This window comes from Pseudophryne corroboree, chromosome 3 (genome assembly GCF_028390025.1).
Source record: "Pseudophryne corroboree isolate aPseCor3 chromosome 3, aPseCor3.hap2, whole genome shotgun sequence".
Lineage (NCBI taxonomy): Eukaryota > Metazoa > Chordata > Amphibia > Anura > Myobatrachidae > Pseudophryne > Pseudophryne corroboree.
Genome location: NC_086446.1, coordinates 167,835,967 through 167,858,817, shown reverse-complemented (window position 1 = coordinate 167,858,817; position 22,851 = coordinate 167,835,967). Strand labels below are relative to the sequence as shown.

General features: G+C 47.6%; 1 protein-coding gene across 1 annotated transcript in view; it reads right to left on the bottom strand.

Annotated features, from left to right (window-relative positions):
* SLC43A1 (solute carrier family 43 member 1) overlaps positions 1-17,491 on the bottom strand; it is a 228,194-nt gene extending 210,703 nt beyond the window's left edge. Inside the window, exon 1 of the mRNA XM_063958575.1 lies at positions 17,386-17,491. The gene's annotated coding sequence lies outside the window, so the exon portion shown is untranslated. The remainder of the gene's footprint in view (positions 1-17,385) is intronic.
* Between the last annotated feature and the right edge of the window lie 5,360 nt (positions 17,492-22,851).

Below are 22,851 nucleotides of genomic sequence, written 5' to 3'. Positions count from 1 at the left end.
CTGCTGGCAACAGGCTCACTGCAGCGAGGGACTAAGGGGAGAAGAAGCGAACTCGCCTGCTTGCAGCCGGATTGGGCATCTTAGGCTACTGGACACCATTAGCTCCAGAGGGATCGACCGCAGGCCCAGTCCTTGGTGTTCGGTCCCGGAGCCGCGCCGCCGTCCCCCTTACAGAGCCAGAAGCAAGAAGAGGTCCGGAAAATCGGCGGCAGAAGACATCAGTCTTCACCAAGGTAGCGCACAGCACTGCAGCTGTGCGCCATTGGTCCTCATACACACTTCACACTCCGGTCACTGAGGGTGCAGGGCGCTGGGGGGGGGCGCCCTGAGAAGCAATAATAACACCTTGGCTGGCAAAAATACCACAATATATAGCCCCAGAGGCTATATATGTGGAAAATACCCCTGCCAGAATCCAGAAAAAAGCGTGAGAATAGTCCGCGGAAAAGGGGCGGAGCTATCTCCCACAGCACACTGGCGCCATTTCTCCTTCACAGATCCGCTGGAAGGAAGCTCCCTTGCTCTCCCCTGCAGTCTACACTACAGAACAGGGTAAAAACAGAGAGGGGGGGCACTAAATTTAGGCGCAGTATAAATTATATAAAAGCAGCTATAGGGGACATAACTCAGTTAGTCCCTGCATTATATAGCGCTCTGGTGTGTGCTGGCATACTCTCACTCTGTCCCCCCAAAGGGCTTTTGTGGGTCCTGTCCTCATTGGAGCATTCCTTGTGTGTGTGCGGTGTGTCGGTACGGCTGTGTCGACATGTTTGATGAGGAGACTTATGTGGAGGCGGAACAGATGCCGATAAATGAGATGTCGCCCCTGTGGGCCGACACCAGAGTGGATGGATAGGTGGAAGGTATTAACCGACAGTGTCAACTCCTTACATAAAAGGCTGGATGACGTAACAGCTATGGGACAGCCGGCTTCTCAGCCCGCGCCTGCCCAGACGTCTCAAAGGCCATCAACCCTCAGATGGCAGACACAGATGTCGACACGGAGTCTGACTCCAGTGTCGACGAGGTTGAGACATATACACAATCCACTAGGAACATCCGTTACATGATCCCGGCAATATAAAATGTGTTACACATTTCTGACATTAACCCAAGTACCACTAAAAACAAAGGGTTTTATGTGTGGGGAGAAAAAGCAGGCAGTGTTTTGTTCCCCCATCAAATGAGTGAATGAAGTGTGAAAAAGCGTGGGTATCCCCGATAAGAAACTGGTAATTTCTAACAAGTTACTGATGGCGTACCCTTTCCCGCCAGAGGATAAGTTACGCTGGGAGATATCCCCTAGGGTGGATAAGGCGCTCACACGTTTGTCAAGGTGGCACTGCCGTCTTAGGATACGGCCACTTTGAAGGTACCTGCTGATAAATAGCAGGAGGCTATCCTGAAGTCTGTATTTACACACTCAGGTACTAGACTGAGACCTGCAGACTGCTGCAGCGTGGTCTGTACCCCTTTCAAACAGGGATACTATTTTGCGAACATAAGACGTCGTCTTATATGTGAGGGATGCACAGAGGAATATTTTGCCGGCTGGCATCCTGAATTATTGCAATGTCCATTCTGTCAGGAGGGTAGTGGAGACCCGACACTGGACAGGTGATGCTGACTTTAAAAGGCACATAGAGCCTTATAAGGGTGAGGAATTGGTTGGGGATGGTCTCTGGGACCTCGTATCCACAGCAACAGCTGGGATGAAAATATTTTACCTCAGGTTTCCTCACAGCCTAAGAAAAGCACTGTATTATCAGGTACAGTCCTTTCGGCTTCAAAAAAGCAGACGGGTCAAACGAGGGAAGAGGGAAAAAGCTGCACCAGCAGCCAGTTCCCAGAATCAAAATTCTTCCCCTGCTTCCTCTGAGTCCACCGCATGACGCGGGGGCTCCACAGGCGTAGCCAGGTACGGTGGGGGGCCGCCTCAAAAATTTCAGCGATCAGTGGGCTCGCTCACAGGTGGATCCCTGGATCCTTCAAGTAGTATCTCAGGGGTACAAGCTGGAAGTCGAGGCGTCTCCCCCCCGCCGTTTACTCAAATCTGCCTTGCCGACAACTCCCTCAGGCAGGGAGGCTGTGCTAGAGGCAATTCACAAGCTGTATTCCCAGCAGGTGATAGTCAAGGTGCCCCTACTTCAACAAGGACGGGGTTACTATTCCACACTGTTTGTGGTACCGAAACCAGCCGGTTCGGTGAGACCCATTTTAAAATGGAAATCCTTGAACACTTACATAACAAAGTTCAAGATGGAATCGCTCAGGGCGGTTATTGCTAGCCTGGACGAGGGGGATTACATGGTATCCCTGGACATCAAGGATGCTTACCTGCATGTCCCTTTTTACCTTCCTCACCAGGAGTACCTCAGATTGTGGTACAGGATTGCCATTACCAATTCCAGACACTACCGTTTGGACTGTCCACGGCACCGAGGGTGTTTACCAAGGTAATGGCAGAAATGATGATACTCCTTCAAAAAAAAAAAAAAAAAAAAAGGGAGTTTTTATTTATCCCATACTTGGACGATCTCCTTATAAAGGCAAGGTCCAGGGAGCAGTTACTGGTCGGAGTAGCACTATCTCAGGAGGTGCTACAACAGCATAGCTGGATTCTGAACATTCCTAAGTCACAGCTGGTTCCTTCCACTCGCTTACTGTTCCTGGGGATGATTTTGGACACAGAACAGAAAAAAGTGTTTCTCCCGCAGGAGAAAGCCAAGGAGCTGTCATCTCTAGTCAGAGACCTCCTAAAACCAAAAAGGGTATCGGTGCATCGTTGCACACGAGTCCTGGGAAAAATGGTGGCTTCATACGAAGCAATTCCATTCGGCAGGTTCCATGCGAGGACCTTCCAGTGGGACCTCTTGGATAAGTGGTCGGGATCGCATCTTCAAATGCATCAAATGATAACCCTGTCTCCAAGGACCAGGGTGTCTCTACTGTGGTGGCTGCAGGGTGCTCATCTTCTAGAGGGCCGCAGTTTCGGCATACAGGACTGGGTCCTGGTGACCACGGATGCCAGCCTTCGAGGCTGGGGAGCAGTCACACAGGGAAGAAACTTCCAGGGCCTATGGTCAAGTCAGGAGACTTCCCTACATATAAATTCTGGAACTGAGGGCCATTTACAATGCCCTAAGTCGGGCAAGACCCCTGCTTCAAAACCAGCCGGTACTGATACAGTCAGACAACATCACGGCAGTCGCCCATGTGAACCGACAGGGCGGCACAAGAAGCAGGATGGCAATGGCAGAAGCCACAAGGATTCTCCGATGGGCGGAAAATCACGTACTAGCACTGTCAGCAGTGTTCATTCCGGGAGTGGACAACTGGGAAGCAGACTTCCTCAGCAGACACGACCTACACCCGGGAGAGTGGGGACTTCATCCAGAAGTCTTCCTGCTGTTGGTAAACCGTTGGGAAAGGCCACAGGTGGACATGATGGCGTCCCGCCTCAACAAAAAGCTAGAGAGATATTGCGCCAGGTCAAGGGACCCTCAGGCGATAGCTGTGGACGCTCTAGTGACACCGTGGGTGTACCAGTCGGTTTATGTGTTCCCTCCTCTGCCTCTCATACCAAAGGTACTGAGAATAATAAGATGGCGAGGAGTAAGAACGATACTCGTGGTTCCGGATGGGCCAAGAAGGGCTTGGTACCTGGAACTTCAGGAAATTATATCAGAGGACCCATGGCCTCTGCCGCTCAGACAGGACCTGCTTCAGCAGGGGCCCTGTCTGTTCCAAGACTTACCGCGGCTGCGTTTGACGGCATGGCGATTGAACGCCGGATCCTGAAGGAAAAGGGTATTCCGGAAAAAGTCATTCCTACGCTTATTAAAGCCAGGAAAGATGTTACGGCAAAGCATTATCACCGCATATGGCGGAAATATGTTGCATGGTGCGAGGCCAAAAAGGCCCCAACAGAGGAATTTCCACTAGGTCGATTTCTACATTTCCTGCAAGCAGGAGTGAATATGGGCCTAAATCTAGGCTCCATTAAAGTACAGATCTCGGCTCTGTCGATTTTCTTTCAAAAAGAACTAGCTTCAGGACCTGAAGTTCAGACATTGTGAAAGGGGTGCTGCATATTCAGCCCCCGTTTGTGCCCCCTGTGGCACCTTGGGATCTCAACGTGGTGTTGAGTTTTTCTTAAAATCACATTGGTTTGAGCCACTAAAAACCGTGGATCTAAAATATCTCACGTGGAAAGTGGTCATGTTATTGGCTTTGGCTTCAGCCAGGCGAGTGTCAGAATTGGCGGCTTTATCATGTAAAAGCCCTTATCTGATTTTCCATATGGATAGGGCAGAATTGAGGACTCGTCCCCAATTTCTTCCTAAGGTGGTGTCAGCGTTTCACCTGAACCAGCCTATTGTGGTGCCGGCGGCTACTAGTGAATTGGAGGACTCCAAGTTGCTAGACGTTGTCAGGGCCCTGAAAATATATGTTTCCAGGACGGCTGGAGTCAGAAACTCTGACTCGCTGTTTATCCTGTATGCACCCAACAAGCTGGGTGCTCCTGCTTCTAAGCAGTCTATTGCTCGCTGGATTTGTAGTACAATTCAGCTTGCACATTCTGTGGCAGGCATACCACAGCCATAATCTGTAAATGCCCATTCCTCAAGGAAGGTGGGCTCATCTTGGGCGGCTGCCCGAGGGGTCTCGGCTTTACAACTTTGCCGAGCAGCTACTTGGTCAGGGGCAAACACGTTTGCAAAATTCTACAAATTTGATACCCTGGCTGAGGAGGACCTGGAGTTCTCTCATTCGGTGCTACAGAGTCATCCGCACTCTCCCGCCTGTTTGGGAGCTTTGGTATAATCCCCATGGTCCTTACGGAGTTCCCAGCATCCACTAGGACGTCAGAGAAAATAAGAATTTACTCACCGGTAATTCTATTTCTCGTAGTCCGTAGTGGATGCTGGGCGCCCATCCCAAGTGCGGATTGTCTGCAATACTTGTAAATAGTTATTGTTAACTAAAGGGTTATTGTTGAGCCATCTGTTGAGAGGCTCAGTTGTTTTCATACTGTCAAACTGGATATAGTATCACGAGTTGTACGGTGTGATTGGTGTGGCTGGTAAGAGTCTTACCCGGGATTCTAAATCCTTCCTTATTATGTCAGCTCGTCCGGGCACAGTGTCCTAACTGAGGCTTGGAGGAGGGTCATAGTGGGAGGAGCCAGTGCACACCAGGTAGTCATAAATCTTTCTAGAGTGCCCAGCCTCCTTCGGAGCCCGCTATTCCCCATGGTCCTTACGGAGTTCCCAGCATCCACTACGGACTACGAGAAATAGAATTACAGGTGAGTAAATTCTTATTTTCTTCATTTTCACATCACGCTGACCCTAGGCCAACATTTCTGTGTGACTAGATCATACATCCTACCAAGAACCTCTGAACCTCTCAATATGGCTGGACTGTTATGCAATAGGTGGCACCTACAGTATCCTTGTGTATCAATGCCTATTTCCCTATAAGCATGCACGCAGGGCCTTCTTACCTCTGCTAGATTTCTGTCTGTTATTACCCAGTCTTTTTTATTACTGTTTGTTCCCAATTGTAAAGCGCAACAGAATATGCTGTGCTATATAAAGGTTGGTACATACTTACCAATAAAGTGAACGTCACTAATTTTGACTCTTCCTAAGGAAAGCCATTTTGATTTAATTTCTGTAATGTTCATTCACTTTGCATTTTGTTAATTGATTAAAATAAACTATTAACACTTCGATTTATATAGCACTTTTCTCCCTAATAGGACTCAAAGGGGCAGATGTATTAACCTGGAGAAGGGATAAAGCAGTGAAAAACAAGCAGTGATAAGTGCAAGGTGATAACGCACCAGCCAGTCATTATGGATTTGAAATATCACAGTTAGGAGCTGATTGGCTGATGAGTTATCACCTTGCACGTATCACTGCTTTATCACTTCTCCAGGCTTCATACATCTTCCCCAAAGTGCTTTACAGCTCAAAATACAAAACAAGCTTAACCACCTGACAATTCCTTCCCCCTCCCCCCAAAAAAAACCACACCAAAATTGTTGTTTCTTTTTTGAGCGAATTAGGTGAAGAACATGTATTTAACGTTGTGCAAAATGGTTTTAATGGAAAAAAAACAGTTTTTGGGTTTTTTTTATAATAAAAATGATTTTTTTTCTTCTTCCTTTCAAATATCGGAACATTGGTAATAACCATTGGAACATCTCAACCATAGGAACATCGTGGCTTTCATTTTAAAAGCCAGGACAGCCACCAGGTACACATGGGGGAGAGCTTGGGGGGGAGGGGGGGGGGGAAGGAATGTGATCGTCAGCAGTGATCGTCAGCACGGCATACACTGGCAGCAGAGGGAAGTTTCCCTTCCCAGCTGTTACACACACTGTTTATCTGCAGGGACGTGCAGTCAGGGGAGGCAGGGGAGGCAGTGCCTCCCCTGTCATTCATTAAAGATTAAAATAATACAAAAAGATACATATGACACATATTTTGTGTCATATGTATACTGTTTATATTATTCTAATAATTCTAGTCTATTAAACTAGTTTGGGAGGCACTGATAGCAAGTGCCTCCCGTAGACAGTGGGTACACAGTGGGAACGGGGATAAAGCTGGGGGCGGGGCCAATCACTGGGCTGAAAAAGCCCATTACAAATAACAGTGAAAGCGGCACTTATGTAAGTGCCTCGCTGGCAGGGAAAGCACGCCCCTGCTAGCGAGGCACATTTGATTGGACAGCGGATCCAGCACTGGATCCGCTGGCCCAATCACCAATACGTAGCGGCGGGACAAGGAAGGGACTCAGAGCTCCCCTCTCTTCATCTCCCGCTGACTTCTGTCCCACCGGAGGCCGCAGAGAGCCTGCCAGCACCCGCCATGCCATCAGCTGCGATCACCCGCCATCAGCTGCCGTCACCCGCCCTCACCCGGTGATTTACAGGTAGAAGAACCAGGGAGGGGGTACAGCCAAGTGCCGCCGTGCAGCAGCAGCGGCGAGAAGCCCAGACCTACGGAAGAAATTGTGCGGCGGCTGGTGATCTCCTCCTCCGCACTACTGCACTCTCCCGACGGTGGCTTCTGCTCGGGACCCAGCGCTGCCAGCTCCAGCCAAGACTGCTCTTCCATGTGAGAGGGCCCGCCGCCACAGATCAGACAAGGTACATCCACTTGTCCCTACACGGATCCCCAGACTTCATCTTTGCTCTGCAGGGACCATGGAGAAGCAGCAGGTAGGGAGGGCTGGGGGCCCCAAATTGGTGGTGGGAGATTAGAGGTGATTGTGCAATATAGCATTTAGCTTTTTTTGTTTGGTCCACTTGTAGTGAGGGATATGGTATAAGAAGCCAGCGCTTGGGATCCCAGCAATCAGAAGACCGACGCCGGGATCCTGAAGTTTACACCCTTCCCACAGCCTAACCCTAATCTCCCCCCATAGTTCCTAACCTCCCCGTGGCGTTACCTAAACCTAACCCTCCCACCCAGCAGCCTAACCCTAACCACCCTGTGGCGGTACCTAACCCTCCCTCCCCCACACCATAACCTCCCTGTGGCGGTACCTAATCCTCCCTCCCCCGCACCCTAACCTCCCTGTGACGGTACCTAACCCACCCTCCCTCCCCCGCACCCTAACCTCCCCCGCACCCTAACCTCCCTGTGACGGTACCTAACCCTCCCTCCCCCGCACCCTGACCTCCCTGTGACGGTACCTACCCCTCCCTCCCCCGCACCCTAACCTCCCTGTGACGGTACCGACGGTACCTAACCTCCCTGCGGCGGTACCTAACCCTCCCTCCCCCGCACCCTAACCTCTCTGTAACAGTAACTACTCAGTGCTCTCTACCTGGTGCAGCGTCTCAGTGCTCTCTACCTGGTGCAGCGTGTCTCAGTGCTCTCTACCTGGTGCAGCGTGTCTCAGTGCTCTCTACCTGGTGCAGCGTGTCTCAGTGCTCCCTACCTGGTGCAGCGTGTCTCAGTGCTCCCTACCTGGTGCAGCGTGTCTCAGTGCTCTCTATCTGGTGCAGCGTGTCTCAGTGCTCTCTACCTGGTGCAGCGTGTCTCAGTGCTCTCTACCTGGTGCAATGTGTCTCAGTGCTCTCTATCTGGTGCAGCGTGTCTCAGTGCTCTCTACCTGGTGCAATGTGTCTCAGTACTCTCTACCTGGTGCAATGTGTCTCAGTACTCTCTACCTGGTGCAGTGTGTCTCAGTGCTCTCTATCTGGTGCAGCGTGTCTCAGTGCTCTCTACCTGGTGCAGCGTGTCTCAGTGCTCTCTACCTGGTGCAGCGTGTCTCAGTGCTCTCTACCTGGTGCAGCGTGTCTCAGTGCTCTCTACCTGGTGCAATGTGCCTCAGTGCTCTCTACCTGGTGCAATGTGCCTCAGTGCTCTCTACCTGGTGCAGTGTGCCTCAGTGCTCTCTACCTGGTGCAGTGTGTCTCAGTGCTCTCTACATGGTGCAGTGTGTCTCAGTGCTCTCTACATGGTGCAGTGTGTCTCAGTGCTCTCTATCTGGTGCAATGTGTATAACGTGCTCTGCCTGGCGCAAAGTGTAGAACGTGCTCTATGTGGCGCAATATGTATAACGTGCTCTGCCTGTCGCAGTGTGTATAGGAGGTTCTATCTGGTGCAATGTGTATTAGCTGCACTACTGTGTGGTGTAATGTGAATTGCCACGATTATGTTGCCACGCCCCTTCCCCGTGAAACAACGCCCCTAAATTTTTGCTGCGCGCCTTCGGCGCGCACTGTCCATGCTTTCACGTGTATTAATGGGGGAACCAAGCATTGTAGTATGTACCTAATTTTGCACATCTACAGATGGGTCCATGTTTATCTTGACCTTTAATAGGATTAATTGAGCCAGGGCAGTCGGATTTAATCCCCTGCTGTATTGTTCTCTGTATTGTATTGCAGCTGAGAACAATAGATTAAGGGTTTATGTTAATAAACCATGTTGTGCCTAGGCGCAGCAAACTAGCCAAGATAACCGTGGACCCATCTGTAACTTAAAAATGTGTCCTCCCGAATGAAAAATGTGCCCTACCCGTGATCAGCACCCTGCCCTAAAAAAATCCTAGAGTGAACACTATGGGTACTTTGCGATCTGTCCTGTAATCACAGTATATACACAATTGCTGCAGTACCACACTACACCCTGTGCACTCTAATGTATTTGCTTTCCCTAAAAAGTGAGCTGAGGTTTGTGTTCTTGTGCGACTGTGGATGTACATAAGAAGCCAGTGCCTCCCCAGCCATTGACTTCACCGCACGTCACTGCTTATCTGACTGGTCGCATCCTGTGCAACCAGGTCAGATAAAGCACTTGCTGGTGTGGTCGCATCTGATGCGACCATGCCATGCAAGTTGTTAACAGTAGATATTAATGAAATGCTTGAGTAAATAGGTAAGTCATTAGTCTAGAGTGGAGGCTTCTTGCACTGCGCAGGGCAGAGAGTTCCATAAAGTCGAAGCCACAAAGTTGAAAGCTTGACCCACAGATGAATTCAGGAAGATTCTAGGTACTGTTTTTAGTCCTTCATCTACAGATCGCAGTAATCGAGTGGGGCAGTATGGAATCAGAAGCTGCTTCAAATACCATAGGCCCTGGTCATGTAGGGCTTTGAAAGTGAGTAAACCAATCCTGAAAACGATTCACCATCTTACAGGTAGCCAGTGAAGGGAGTAGAGAATGTGTGTTATGTGGCTGGAACGGGGCTGGTTGGTTAATAGTCTGGCAGCTGCATTTTGTACCATCTGTAAGCAATGCAATTATTTTGCTGAGAAATCAAAGTAGAGGGCATTACATTAGTCTAGGTGTGATGATACAAATGCATGTATCACTTTAGGCAGATCTTCTGAGGGAATAAAGTGCTTGATGCTGGCTATGTGCCTCAGATGAGAGAATGTGGATTTGATTGTGGCTGACACCTGATATCTCCTATATATTAGCCCAGATCTGTGACTTTGTGCCTCATTTGCTAATGCTGGGCGGAGTCACAACACTGGGCGGAGTTAGTCAAATGAGTCACAGATCTGGGCAAATCTATAGGAGACTAGTAGCAGAAGCAGATGGTATGGGCATGGCACAGGCAGGGGTGCATACCTCCCAGATTTGTTCAGGCAGACAGGGGTGCATACCTCCCAGATTTGTTCAGGCAGAAGGAGGGATACACGCGCGGCGAAAAGGGGGCGTGGCTTCACTGGAGGACCCGCGATCGCGAGCCACGCCCCGTTTTCGTCAGTGAGGGGGCATGCCCAGCGCTCTGTGAGCTGCTGGCATGCCCCCAGGGGTGGATTATGAGTCTGGGGGGCCCAGGGCACTTGAGACAGGGGGGCCCTATCTCATTGCTGTGCCTGCTGCGGGTTTGGGGGTGTGGCCTAATCGTGGGAGGTGGTCGCTCCCCCCTAACACCCGCACAGGCAGAAGAAAGCAGGGAGGCTGCTACCTCCCTGCAACACCACAGGCCTGCCAACATGCAGCAGCGTTTGCTGACTGTAGCACAATGCTGCTGCTGTTGCTGGCAGGACGGGGGATCTTCAGAGCTGGGACAGAGATGCCCCCTCTCCCTCTGTCTCCACTAAATAGAGGCTGTGCGCATGCGCACAGCGTCTATTCACCGCTGCTCTGCTAAGCAGAACAGTGAGTACAGGAGATTCCCAACTGCCCCCCCCCCCCCACTGCGGGATACTGGGGCCCGCGGGTGGGACAGCGGGACAGACCCCAAAAAATGGGACTGTCCCGCGAAAATCAGGACAGTTGGGAGGTATGGGGGTGTGTGAGGGGGTATGCTGTACAGACAGATGGGCACTGGCTCACTGTGTGCTTGACCCCCCACATCAGCATACTCAGCAGGGTCTCTTTCTGGCACACTCCACGCTTCTTAGCTGCAGTTTTGTGGGGCACCTGCCACTGTGCAGATTCCGTACTGCCTCTGTTATCTCCAGCCCCGGAAACCCCACCGCTAGCTGCAGCGCTGCCGCCCGCAGTGAGCTGCGCCCAGCTCCTTCACACACTTTAGCCGGCAGGCAGTGCTGCAGAAGTCCACGCTGCTTGCAGGCTCCGACCCACTCCTCCCTCCAGCCGCAGTGTCTCCTGGGGGCTAACCAGTCACTCCCAGTCTCCACTTACCACAGTGCCTGGCAGCCGCGAGGTCCGTGCCGCATGCATGCTATGACCCCCTCCTCCCTCCAGCCGCAGCGTCTCCTGGGGGCTAACCAGTCCCTCCCAGTCTCCCCTTACCACAGTGCCCGGCAGCCGCGAGGTCCGCGCCGCGTGCATGCTATGACCCCCTCCTCCCTCCAGCCGCAGTGTCTCCTGGGGGCTAACCAGTCACTCCCAGTCTCCCCTTACCACAGTGCCCGGCAGCCGCGAGGTCCGCGCCGCGTGCATGCTATGACCCCCTCCTCCCTCCAGCCGCAGCGTCTCCTGGGGGCTAACCAGTCACTCCCAGTCTCCCCTTACCACAGTGCCCGGCAGCCGCACGAGGTCCACGGTGTGTGACTGAGGAGTGGGGGGAGGGATGCGGACGGGCAGAGGCAGCAGGACTCCAGCCTGAGAGAGTCAGCCATGCCAAGTCTCCACCAGCAGCAGATCCCAATAGGCTGGAGTGGAACAGCAGCAGCCAGCAGCAGTGACTCCGGTAAGACACATCTGTCTGTCACCACTGTTTTGTCCCTAATACCAATCTCTCCCATGCCCTGTGTTCTGTCATGTTCCTGTCACCCCTGGCCTTGCCCTGTCACCCTTATCCTGGCCCTTTCACCCTTATCCTGGCCCTGTCACCCTTATCCTGGCCCTGTCACCCCTGTCCTGGTCCTGCCGCCCCTACCCTGGCCCTGTCACCCCTATCCTGTCCCTGTCATTTCTGTCCTTTTCCCGTCACCCCTGTCCTGGCCCCGTCACCCCTGTTCTGACCCTGTCACCCCTGTCCTGGCCCTATTACTGCATACCCTCCAACTACCTTTTTGGCAGGTACAGTACCCGCAGCGCCTCCAGACCTCTCCCCAATGCACCACACCTCCGCATCTTCCCCTCCACCACATGCGACACTCCACCCCTCCCCCACACACACCACCCGCGGCTCCCACCCCCCCGCCCCTCCACCACTCACAGCACCTCCAGACCCCCTCCACCATCCACCCCCCATATATGTCTCCCCCCACACCAGCCCCCCCTCCACCCGCAGCATCTGCAGACACCCTCCTCCATCCGCGGTCCCCCCCTCACCCACCCCTCCCCCACCCACGGCACCCCCTGCACCCGCCCCTCCACCACCTGCAGCGCCTCCGGACCCCCTTCCCATCCGCCGCACCACCCGCACCCACCCCTCACCCACCCACGGCACCCCCTGCACCCGCCCCTCCACCACCTGCAGCGCCTCCGGACCCCCTTCCCATCCGCCGCACCACCCGCACCTGCCCCTCCCCCACCCGCGGCGCCTCCGGACTCCTACCCCACCCCCGGCACCCCCGCCCCTTCCCATCCCACAGCACCTCCAGAACCCTTCACCCATCCGCAACATCCCCGCATCTGCCCCTCCCCCACCTGTGGCACCCCTGCCCCTCCCCCACCTGCAATGCCTTCGGACCCCTACCCCATCTGTAGCCCCAACTCCTCTGCCCCTCCCCCACTGGCAGCACCTCCCGACCCTTCCCCATCCGGTGTGAAGAGCGCCCGTAGGGTGCGATGAAGCACCTAGTTTATACATACATAGTAATTCTGTAAGGCTGTCCTGTCTCCCCAGTCCAGTTCAGTGAGGGCCAATTAGCGTAACTGCATGCTATGCAGAGTTAGATGAAAGCACAGATACAAGTATCTTTTGCACCAAGAATAGGCGAATGCAAGTGTGCACTGATGAGGACTAGTAGATCAGCTTACACATAGGGGGCCAGCTGACCGCAAGATGTGTACAACGTGCGAATAGGTGAGTATACTCATTATTTTCCCTGCACAAAATGCAGGAGCACATAATACCGATTTTTGTTCAACTCAGCATCAGATTTCAAGTAGAAAACTAGAGTTTTTAAAAGTTGATTTCACCACTGCAATCAATTCTTCAAGTTCAAGCTGATATATACCAGTGGTGCAAGTAGAAATTTATTATTATTATTATTATTATTATTATTATTCTTTATTTATATGGTGCCACAAGGGATCCGCAGCACCCATTACACAGTACATAATCAAATGACCAAACAAGAAAACAGCACTATTTTCTTAGTGGTACAGAGTGTGCCGACATATGGGCGTGGTCATGTGTCATGAGAGCATGACCACATGACACTAGGGGGTGTGGCCACACAGCATAGTCTCTTTTCTTTGCACTCTGGAGGCAAGGCTAGAAATATATATTACTACTTCCAGCATAATAGAAATATATATATATATATTATAGGGCATTACTACAGTATATATTCCTGTTATAACGGGGCATTACTATGTATTTAATTCAATTGGGGGCATTACAATATATTTCCATTATGCTGGGCATTACAATATATTTGTTTTATACTGGGGTTATTACTATATATATATATATATATATATAGTAGTGTCCCACATTACAAAAGAAATATATAATAATGCCCCCATAATAATAGATAGTTAGATAGTAGTGTCTACATTACAATAGAAATATATAGTAATGCCCCCATAATAGACATATACAGTAGTGTCCCACATTACAATAGAAATATATAGTAATGCCCCCATAATAATAGACATATATAGTAATGCTCCCATAATAATAGACATATATAGTAATGCCCCCATAATAATAGAAATATATAGTAATGCCCCCATAATAATAGACATATATAGTAATGTCTCCATAATAATAGACATATATAGTAATGCCCCCATAATAATAGAAATATATAGTAATGTCTCCATAATAATAGAAATATATAGTAATGTCTCCATAATAATAGACATATATAGTAATGCACCCATAATAATAGAAATATATAGTAATGTCTCCATAATAATAGACATATATAGTAATGCACCCATAATAATAGAAATATATAGTAATGTCTCCATAATAATAGACATATATAGTAATGCCCCCATAATAATAGAAATATATAGTAATGTCTCCATAATAATAGACATATATAGTAATGCCCCCATAATAGAAATGTATAGTAATGTCTCCATAATAATAGACATATATAGTAATGCCCCATAATAGAAATATATAGTAATGTCTCCATAATAATAGACATATATAGTAATGCCCCCATAATAATAGAAATATATAGTAATGTCTCCATAATAATAGACATATATAGTAATGCCCCCATAATAGAAATGTATAGTAATGTCTCCATAATAATAGACATATATAGTAATGCCCCCATAATAATAGAAATATATAGAAAAGTCTCCATAATAATAGACATATATAGTAATGACCCAATAATAATGGAAATATATAGTAATGTCTCCATAATAATAGACATATATAGTAATGACCCCATAATAATAGAAATATATAGTAATGTCTCCATAATAATAGACATATATAGTAATGCCCCCATAATAATAGAAATATATAGTAATGTCTCCATAATAATAGAAATATATAGTAATGTCTCCATAATAATAGACATATATAGTAATGACCCCATAATAATAGAAATATATAGTAATGTCTCCATAATAATAGACATATATAGTAATGCCCCCATAATAATAGAAATATATAGTAATGTCTCCATAATAATAGAAATATATAGTAATGTCTCCATAATAATAGACATATATAGTAATGACCCCATAATAATAGAAATATATAGTAATGTCTCCATAATAATAGACATATATAGTAATGACTCCATAATAATAGACATATATAGTAATGACCCCATAATAATAGACATATATAGTAATGACCCCATAATAATAGAAATATATAGTAATGTCTCAATAATAATAGAAATATATATTAGTGTACACATTATATAAAAAAATTAATGACCGACACGGTGAAGCCAGAGACATGCCCAGCAACCCAGCCTGTGAAGAACAAAAGCCACTCAGTGCCAATGCGTCGCTCGAGCAGAGTGAAGGGAAACAGCTGGACACTGCGGGGAAAGGCAGCCAGCCCAGTCTCCTCTCTTCATGCCAGCCACGACCGCCAGGAGAGAAAGTGTGATGTGATCTCATGACATCACCGTCGCACTCCCTGTATCCCTGGCAAAGTGGGAAGCACCGTCATGCTGCCGAGCACCATGGTCTTATTGCTCAGCAGCGCATTATAATTGCTGTAATGGCAGTCACAGGTGCAAAGTGTGCAGTGGTTACCTGCTGCCAAATTCTTAAGGGTACCTGCATACTTGCACCATTGATATATACAAAAGGTGATTTCAGCATAGCCCTACATCACTTCCGAGATCCCGGCAGCGGAATGCCGGCGGGGGGGAGGGGGGGGGGGGGCAAGCGCAACAAAAGAAAAGTACGCTGATGAATTTACAGCTGAGGTCCTATACGCAGATACTGTGCAAAAATAGGAGCTATTACAATATGCTGTTACTGCTGCCACCAGGAAATGGATTGAGACCTAGCCAAAATTGAGATGCATGCACAGTTAACGACCTGTGGGAGCGCGCATCATTCATACACACTGGGCGATATTACAAACGAATGGGTCAGAAGGGTGAAAATGAGCTATATCATTTAAAATATCACCTAGTATGTACGCACATTTAGAGTAAATCAATGTAGATTATAGGTTTAGAGGGCAAGTTATTTCACAAGAACATGTTCAGGGAGACCAAAAGCAGGTACACACATCAAGCACCAGGAGTGAGATTCAATTGTTTTATCGCGCCCAATCTCTAACTAAAGTAATGGGCGCGACGCGAATAAGTCCTGTTTGAGCGCCCAAACAGATTACTTTTCGTTAATTTCAGCTCACCAACTCCAGGGAGAGCAAGATGAAATCCCGGCACCTGCAGCTAATCGGCCCGAATGACCAACAATTGATTAGCTCAATTGTGCGCCATCTGCTGGCTGCTAGCGGCAAAAACAATTGATTCTCGCCCAAAGAATACTAATATAAACTACAATCTTAAATTGTAGAATTCATTAAAATTGTTCTGATTATTAGTATTCATAGTGCTTGCAGTGTGCACCTGCATTTTTCTTTTTCTCTGCATGGTACTGTAATGCGCCCTACACACTGGGCTATAAAACTGAAAGATATGAACGATCTCGTTCATTAATGAATGAGATACCGTACATATCTTTCAGTGTGGAGGCAGCAACGATGAACGATGCGTGGCCCCGCGCTCGTTCATCGCTGGTGCCCCGTCGCTTGTGCATGCAGGCCAATGGACGATCTCGTCCATATTTGCCTGCACTGCTATGGAGCCGGGCGATGGGAGGAGTGAAGAAACTTCACTCCCTCCGTCACTGCCCCCCCCGCCGCCGGGTCGCCCGTTGGCCGTATCCGCCGTCGGGCAGCTCGGCCGCGGATCGCAAGTGTGTAGGGCACTTAAGTCTCAGCACCTCTTATTATGTTTGAAATTATGGAGTTTAATCCAGCGCCCCCCTTCTCCAATATTTTTCTTTTTTTCCTAAATATACACCTTTCAAGCACAACCAAAACTGAATGGAAATAAGAAACGTGTTTTGAGAGCTTCTCAATGTAAGGCGAGTATGGCTAGCAGTGTAACAGATGGAAAGGGTTGCACTATCCCCATGTGGCTGTAACTATATACTTAACTCCTACACATTCCAACCATGAGTATATCACACACCCACTGCTTTCCCCCCATCAGAGACAGGTTCTGCCAAGAAATGTACTACAGCACAAAGGGTGAACACACGTATGTACACTAATACATGGAATCACAACTATGTACACATGTAGTCACTTAACTTTTTCAAGTTCAACAAAATGTACGCATTTTTAAATGTCAGAATTCAGTCTAGTAAGTATAATAAGCTATAACAGCCACAATTCTAAACACATCTGTCATTTATGCAATTTGACAGAGTATAACCTATAACATGACCACCGTACGTAAACAAACCTATCACTCATTAACATTATATACAAACACATGCACACACAGTGACACGTGTAACAGTAAAAATCATTACATCAGCTACACACACACACACCAAAAAAAGCTCTGTTTACACCATACACTTAAAAATATCTTATGCTGCTCTAACTAAAGAGTCTTTGTCTGATTTCTGTATGTAGAACACAAGGCTACATACTAACAAGCTGCAATGCTGTCAGTTCAACGCCACGTGTTAGGTCACATATGAGTAGAAAAAAAAGACCACAGAGCGTAACTTAAAAACTAATATTTTCTGGTTAACTAAAAATAAAGAATCAGCAGAGAACGCACATGTATGTACTTACCTTGGGTAGAAAGAGTGATTTTACAATGCCAGATGTCTCCCTCAGACTGACTGAAAGAAAGTAGAGGGTACAGACACAGGAAACAACTACACTACTTTATAAGGTATGGGACAGGGGGTGGGAGAGTTAGGAAGGGAGGAGAGAAAAGTGCTGGTCAGAACACAGGCTACTATAACATGTGGAAAGGAGGAAGAGACACCTCAGGCATGTAAGAGAGACTTTTAGCGCTCAAAATGTGAGGAGAGGAAGGAAGGAAAAAATAACAAGCAAATAGCATAGACGGCACTGACAGTAAGTATTGTTACAAGGCAGTCGAAACATAAGAATGAAGAATAAAACTAGAAAAAAAGAATGCAAGTCGTCTAACGTTTAACAATGGCCCTCATTCCGAGTCGTTCGCTCGTTATTTTTCATCGCATCGCAGTGAAAATCCGCTTAGTACGCATGCGCAATATTCGCACTGCGACTGCGCCAAGTAATTGTACAATGAAGATAGTATTTTTACTCACGGCTTTTTCTTCGCTCCGGCGATCGTAGTGTGATTGACAGGAAATGGGTGTTACTGGGCAGAAACACAGCGTTTTAGGGGCGTGTGGATGAAAACGCTACCGTTTCCGGAAAAAACGCAGGAGTGGCTGGAGAAACGGGGGAGTGTCTGGGCGAACGCTGGGTGTGTTTGTGACGTCAAACCAGGAACGACAAGCACTGAACTGATCGCAGATGCCGAGTAAGTGTGGAGCTACTCTGAAACTGCTAAGTAGTTTGTAATCGCAATATTGCGAATACATCGTTCGCAATTTTAAGAAGCTAAGATTCACTCCCAGTAGGCGGCGGCTTAGCGTGTGTAACTCTGCTAAAATCGCCTTGCCAGCGATCAACTCGGAATGAGGGCCAATATTTTAGAATATGATTTGATCGAGAGGGATGAAAATGCCTGCTAACAGAGAATAGCTTACAAGACAGTAGATTAGATACTTATGAAATATTTATTTTCATGCATCAAATTGCATTTCAGATTTCAGTCATTGTAAAGCTGAGTTAGTCTGTGGCTTTCAGTTTCTCAAACGTGAAGAGGCGCAGATTGCGCAAGACTCCTCTAAGTGCATGCATGATAAAAGGTGGCAGAGTGATTAACCCAACCACTCTCATAGGATCCCCGCTGTCATTTCCATTCAGCTAGCAGCACTATCGTGCAGATACTGTAGTAGAGAGCTTCCTGTGCGGCGACATGTGAACTCCCAGCTACCAGTGTATGGACTGCATGTTTCAGAGTACAGGACAGCAGTGGTGTGCGGTGGGGAGGCAGAGCCTTTCCTGTCATACTAATGTTTAGACTGTATAAAGTACATGAAAAATACAAAGAATATATTCTAAATATCTTCTTTGTATTATTCTAAAGATTTTTATTGTGGAGTAAAAAGTCTATGAGAGGTGAAGCACTCCTACCTTTTTACGCAGATCTCTGATCAAATTTCACCAAATTTCCAGCAGTATAAACTGTATAATGCCCTCATGTACCCTTTGGCTCATAAATTGTGTGTTCATCTGGCTTTGGTACTATCCAGCGCCTCCTGAGTCACCAACATATTTAGCTGCCACATACAATTTACACACCGTCTCAGCTGCTTTCATAGCTATTATTGGTTCAGTAAGCACTCTGCTTATTCTGTGGACTGAAATCCAAATACAAGTAACAGTGGTGAGTTCATGGGAGAAAAACTGTACATAAGGACATGTAGAAATTGTCCAGAAATAAACAATTGGTTTAAATAGCAAAAACTGAAAAGAAAAGCAGAACACTTTACATATCAAGAATAACTGAATCTTTTCTTACGCTGGTTAAACATTAGCGCCTGTGGTAACCACTTAAGGTTGTGGTGAAATTAATCAGAAGTTACTCCATTGACCCCATCTGCAGTTAATAGAATCAAGAGATCCACAAACCCTCTCTGCTCCTGACGACACGGACAAACTCAAGTGGATATAGGGTCACTGGATACAATAGGCTTCATTTCCATTTCAATTGACATGCTTTTTCTAGCTATAAAAACAAAAATGCTAGTAAAAGCATGTTTGTTTGTTTTTTTTTTTTTACACCAATGGGTAATGGGCCTTAAATTCAAGGCCTTCAATCTATTCACCATGCTCCATAAAAGCTACATAGTAGAGTAGTAAACAAAATATGGACAATAAATTAGATGTTATGAAGAGCAAAAGATCAAACAGATAAAAGCGAACTGGGCCATGAAATACGTGGAATGCAAATGTCATTGTTTTTACACAGAATCTGTATTATTCAAGAATTTACAAACCACCACTTGGCAACAAACAGAATTTAACTGTTAAGTCTAGAGAAATGCAAATTACACAATATCAAATACAGGGGCAGATTTATTAAGCCAGGTGAAGTGATAAAGTGGAAGGTGATAACGCAGCAGCCAATCAGCTCCCAATTGTCATTTTTCAAACCCAGCCTGTAACATGGAAGTTAGGAGCTGATTGGCTGGTGCTTTATCACATTCCACTTTATTACTTCACCAGGCTTCATAAATCTGCCCCATAGTTCTCCTAAGCTTCTAGAGAAGTGGAAGAGTTTAAAAAAGGTAACAACTTAAGGCTTGATTCATTACCAATTGCAAAAGTGAGATTGCACGCAGTGATTATCGACAGACTGTGCATTCACCAAGGGCAAAATGTGATTGCCTTGCGTATACAGCCTAATTGAAATTAAACGCATTTTTATTTACAGGAAGTAACCATTCGTGGATGGTAACATGGTGTTTGTGGGGAGTGGTTGGGAAAACGCAGGCGTCGTTTTTGGGGAGTATCTGACGTCATCTGCGAACACTGCGTTCAAAAACATGGTGCCCGGTGTGACTGCATTCTCATTGATTTGAGTACGCTGGGGCCAGCCGCAAAGGTCGATGGTGTCCTTTTTTTGCATATGCATTGCGAATTTGCTAATGCCTATGCAGATTTGCAAATGCATTTGTGGGCGTCTTTTATCCTTTCCTACAGCTCTTCACATGTGAATTTTCACAGATTTGTGAACATCGCTATCTCAGCCTTAATAGCGATCCATACTGAATCAGGCCCTTAAACAGCAAATTTCTGCCAAAGTATTCACTGACGAAATATGTTTTTTTTTTTAATTTTAATATAATATGTAATTTTTGGAATATAATATGTAATTTATGGAGAAATAATAAGATTTTACTTACCGGTAAATCTATTTCTCGTAGTCCGTAGAGGATGCTGGGACTCCGTAAGGACCATGGGGAATAGACGGGCTCCGCAGGAGATAGGGCACTTTAAGAAAGCTTTGGACTCTGGGTGTGCACTGGCTCCTCCCTCTATGCCCCTCCTCCAGACCTCAGTTAGGGAAACTGTGCCCAGAGGAGATGGACAGTACGAGGAAGGATTTTTGTAAATCTAAGGGCGAGATCCATGCCAGCCCACACCAATCACACCGTATAACTTGTGATACAATACCCAGTCAACAGTATGATAAACCAATAAACTATAACATAACCCTTATGTAAGCAACAACTATATGCAAGTCTTGCAGAAAAAGTCCGCACTTGGGACGGGCGCCCAGCATCCTCTACGGACTACGAGAAATAGATTTACCGGTAAGTAAAATCTTATTTTCTCTAACGTCCTTGATGCTGGGACTCCGTAAGGACCATGGGGATTATACCAAAGCTCCCAAAACGGGCGGGAGAGTGCGGATGACTCTGCAGCACCGATTGAGCAAACATGAGGTCCTCCTCAGCCAGGGTATCAAACTTGTAGAACTTTGCAAAGGAGTTTGAACCCGACCAAGCAGCAGCTCGGAACAATTGCAATGCCGAGACCCCTCGGGCAGCCGCCCAAGAAGAGCCCACTTTCCTAGTGGAATGGGCCTTAACCGATTTAGGCAATGGCAAACCTGCCGTAGAATGCGCCTGCTGAATCGTATTACAGATCCAGCGAGCAATAGTCTGCTTTGAAGCAGGAGCGCCAACCTTGTTGGCCGCATACAGAACAAACAGAGCTTCAGTCTTCCTGATTCTAGCCGTTCTGGTCACATAAATCTTCAAAGCCCTGACCACATCCAGGGACTCGGAATCCTCCAAGTCCCGTGTAGCCACAGGCACGACAATAGGTTGGTTCACATGAAAAGAGGAGACCACTTTTGGCAGAAAGTGAGGACGAGTCCTCAACTCTGCCCTATCCACGTGAAAAACCAAGTATGGGCTTTTATGTGATAAAGCCGCCAATTCTGAAACACATCTTGCCGAAGCCAATGCCAACAACATGACCACTTTCCACGTGAGGTATTTCAACTCCATAGTTTTGAGTGGTTCAAACCAAGGTGACTTGAGGAAACGTAACACCACGTTAAGATCCCAAGGCGCCACCGGAGGCACAAAGGGAGGCTGAATATGCAGCACACCCTTCACAAAAGTCTGTACTTCAGGAAGAGAGGCTAATTCTCTTTGAAAGAAAATGGATAAGGCCGAAATTTGGACCTTTATGGACCCTAATTTTAGGCCCAAAGTCACTCCTGTTTGAAGGAAGTGAAGTAGATAGCCCAAATGGAACTCCTCCGTAGGAGCAGCTCTGGCCTCACACCAAGAAACATATTTTCGCCATATACGGTGATAATGTTTTAACGTCACGTCTTTCCTAGCCTTGATCAGGGTAGGAATGACCTCCTCCGGAATCCCTTTTTCCGCTAGGATCCGGCGTTCAACCGCCATGCCGTCAAACGCAGCCGCGGTAAGTCTTGGAACAGACAGGGCCCCTGCCGCAGCAGGTCCTGCCTTAGAGGAAGAGGCCACGGATCTTCTGTGAGCAACTCTTGCAGCTCCGGATACCAAGTCCTCCGTGGCCAATCTGGAACAATGAGGATTGTTCTGACCCTGCTTATTCTTATTATTCTCAACACTTTGGGTATGAGAGGAAGAGGAGGAAACACATAGACCGATCTGAACACCTAAGGTGTCACCAGAGCGTCTACCGCTACCGCCTGAGGGTCCCTTGACCTGGCGCAATACCGCTTTAGCTTTTTGTTGAGACGGGATGCCATCATGTCTATTTGAGGCAGTCCCCACCGACCCGTGATCTGTGCGAAGACTTCTTGATGAAGTCCCCACTCTCCCGTATGTAGGTCGTGCCTGCTGAGGAAGTCCGCCTCCCAGTTGTCCACCCCCGGGATGAACACTGCTGATAGCACGCTTACATGGCCTTCCGCCTAGCGTAGAATCCTGGTCGCTTCTGCCATGGCCACTCTGCTCCTCGTTCCGCCTTGGCGGTTTATATGAGCCACTGCCGTGACATTGTCTGACTGAATCAGAACCGGTTTTTCCCGAAGCAATTCCTCCGCTTGACGCAGGGCGTTGTATATGGCCCTCCACTCCAGGACGTTGATGTGGAGACAAGTCTCTAGATTTGACCAGAGACCTTGGAAATTTCTTCCCA